A 3,276-nucleotide genomic window follows, 5' to 3' on the forward strand; every position below is an offset into this window, starting at 1 on the left:
CGGCGCATCCTCAACGCACACAGTCCTCAATCGGACCAGCACACTGCAGATGTCCACCGCGCTTCGCACCGGGCCCGGGAGGACCCACTTTGGCCGCACGGCGCCGCGCGCTGGGTGCGCCGGCACGCAGATGCGCCGCCTGCCGCGTCCGTCAGCCGGCGCGCCTGCCACTGGGCGCCCCCACCAGCCGGCTGCCGCGCGTGCGCCCACGCAGCGCGCGGCCAGCACGCCGGGCGCCCCCCCCTCACCGGCCGGGGACGGTCCCACCCAGCCACCGCCGCGTATCGCTTCATACCCACATGCCCACTCACGTTCGTGGGTATGACGGGTGTCGCTGAAGCAACCGGTTAATACCTGTACCGATCGTCGATATCAACGATTCACCTCCAGCGCGAACAACCGCGCAACAACGGATTTCCAGTTCATTTGCGTAACTTGGGCAGCAAACGTAGACGTCCATCTACATTTGCGAATTCAATGGGTCTTGCATGCCTGGATGTTATGAGTCACGACACGCCACATCAGTCCACATACATGCTGCGACGTATGCACGAGAGAACACGTGGAAGGTGGCCCGCGTACGTATGCCGATGCCATTGCACAGCTGCGAAGCTCATTGAACACGCAAACTCCTGACTGACGAACTAGAGGCGACAGGGGAGGGGGGGGGGGGGGGGGGCGATATACGTCTTATAGCAGTACACATTACAGTGGATAGCGGGACCATGTGGAACGTACGCAACACTCGCTAGATGTTGTGAGGGTAGGCACCGTAACATGATTCAATACGCAGGACACCAGAGTGTGCGCGCAGCGAACTATGTTGAGAGGGTTGCGATTAGGCAACGCTACACGAATTTCTAGATTCATATAACAAACAATTACGTGGGTTAGGTTAGGGCGCAACGTGGGTTAGGTTAGGGCCCAACTTAGGTTAGGTTAGGGCCCAACTTAGGTTAGGTTAGGGCCCAACTTAGGTTAGGTTAGGGCCCAACTTAGGTTAGGTTAGGGCCCAACTTAGGTTAGGTTAGGGCCCAACTTAGGTTAGGTTAGGGCCCAACTTAGGTTAGGTTAGGGCCCAACTTAGGTTAGGTTAGGGCCCAACTTAGGTTAGGTTAGGGCCCAACTTAGGTTAGGTTAGGGCCCAACTTAGGTTAGGTTAGGGCCCAACTTAGGTTAGGTTAGGGCCCAACTTAGGTTAGGTTAGGGCCCAACTTAGGTTAGGTTAGGGCCCAACTTAGGTTAGGTTAAGCCCCAACTTAGGTTAGGTTAAGCCCCAACTTAGGTTAGGTTAAGCCCCAACTTAGGTTAGGTTAAGCCCCAACTTAGGTTAGGTTAAGCCCCAACTTAGGTTAGGTTAAGCCCCAACTTAGGTTAGGTTAAGCCCCAACTTAGGTTAGGTTAAGCCCCAACTTAGGTTAGGTTAAGCCCCAACTTAGGTTAGGTTAAGCCCCAACTTAGGTTAGGTTAAGCCCCAACTTAGGTTAGGTTAAGGCGCAACATAGGTTAGGTTAAGGCGCAACATAGGTTAGGTTAAGGCGCAACATAGGTTAGGTTAAGGCGCAACATAGGTTAGGTTAAGGCGCAACATAGGTTAGGTTAAGGCGCAACATAGGTTAGGTTAAGGCGCAACATAGGTTAGGTTAAGGCGCAACATAGGTTAGGTTAAGGCGCAACATAGGTTAGGTTAAGGCGCAACATAGGTTAGGTTAAGGCGCAACATAGGTTAGGTTAAGGCGCAACATAGGTTAGGTTAAGGCGCAACATAGGTTAGGTTAAGGTGCAACATAGGTTAGGTTAAGGTGCAACATAGGTTAGGTTAAGGTGCAACATAGGTTAGGTTAAGGTGCAACATAGGTTAGGTTAAGGTGCAACATAGGTTAGGTTAAGGGATGGTGTATGAGGGGGGAGGGGACGAGGTTCGTTCATAGTGATGATGGTAAGTGGACGCCTGAGGCACCCTGAGATGTGTCACGTCAGGATGCATCTTTCTCTCAGGGGAGGTGGTGCGCCGGTTGCGTGGGTGTGGCAAGGGAGTGGCAGGCCTGTGTCTTTCATTCCTGCCATTGCTTATATGCTGTGAGACAAGGCAGTGTGGTGGTGTTGGTTGCACCCCTGTCTAGGACATGTGTGGGTGTTTGTGGCTTATCTGAGTAATGATGGTTGTTGGAAGAGTGAGATATTCTGTTTTTGGGGTGGACCTCCTGGTTTTGTTATCATAGTGTGAATGGTGTAATGTGGCGGAGAGGATGCACTGGATGTTGTTCCATGCTGGTGCTTAGATATCTTGTCTGTGTCTGTTACAGCCAGAGAGTAGTGTGTGATAGAGTGTCTGGGTGACGTGTAGTTCGCATGTGTGCACAGACTGTCAGCATGTATAGGGACTGTTGTATGTCGTATGCCATCTATATTCCGATGGCTCTGCATCTATTAGTAATCAGCGCCATGTATCAGTTTAATCTGGTTGCGGTCACGCGGTGTTCTATCTCTGTACAGTAGTAGAGGTGCGACTGCACTACGTAGCTACCCCTTGCGGCAGCTTTCCCCGGTGTATGGCATACGATTATCGGCAATCAGTCGATTAGTGACAACTGGTCGTGTGACAACGTCACATGTCTGCGGGTGGGATACGCTACACCCTGCCTGTGGGTCAGGGCTCAGGAAAGCTCTCCTGACACTGAGCGCTCGGACCGTCATTACCCGTCTGAGTAATATATTGCGGAGCGCTTTTAGCCATTGCCCAGAGTCTTTGCGACTGCGAGTGCAACGCCCATGGGGATCGACATGGTTGGGGCGCTTTCTAGCTGATCGCTCGGCATCGGAATCCGTACTGTGAGCAACGCAATCGCGCACAGACTTAGAGCATGTGTGGGGACAGCGGGAATTTCGCATCTTGGATAAAACTCTTCATGAAACGGACGATATAGGGGTGGTTTGCAACTTACGACTGCGAGAAGAGTCCGCCGTTCATCCGCTGGAGTTGCGAGGTGGGCTGTTGGGGTGGAGCACGTACGGGTGCGGGTGGAGTGATTGTCGGTCGACCACTTTCTGCGGCGCAGGCACTGGCGTCGGGGCTCCTGGGGTGGTCAGAGGATGCAGTCTTGGTGCGTGGGGTCGAAAAATGTGTACTGTCGGCCCAGCGATGTCGTAGTCAGCTTGTGTCTCATAGGTGGCGGTATCGTCGTTCCAGGGGTCATGTTGTGGGAGATCGACAGATGGCGTTAATTTTTGTGGTGCGCTCGACATGGTGGATGTAGTGTTGTCAGATGCGCGTAG

The sequence above is a fragment of the Schistocerca nitens genome, unplaced genomic scaffold (assembly GCF_023898315.1).
Source record: "Schistocerca nitens isolate TAMUIC-IGC-003100 unplaced genomic scaffold, iqSchNite1.1 HiC_scaffold_223, whole genome shotgun sequence".
Lineage (NCBI taxonomy): Eukaryota > Metazoa > Arthropoda > Insecta > Orthoptera > Acrididae > Schistocerca > Schistocerca nitens.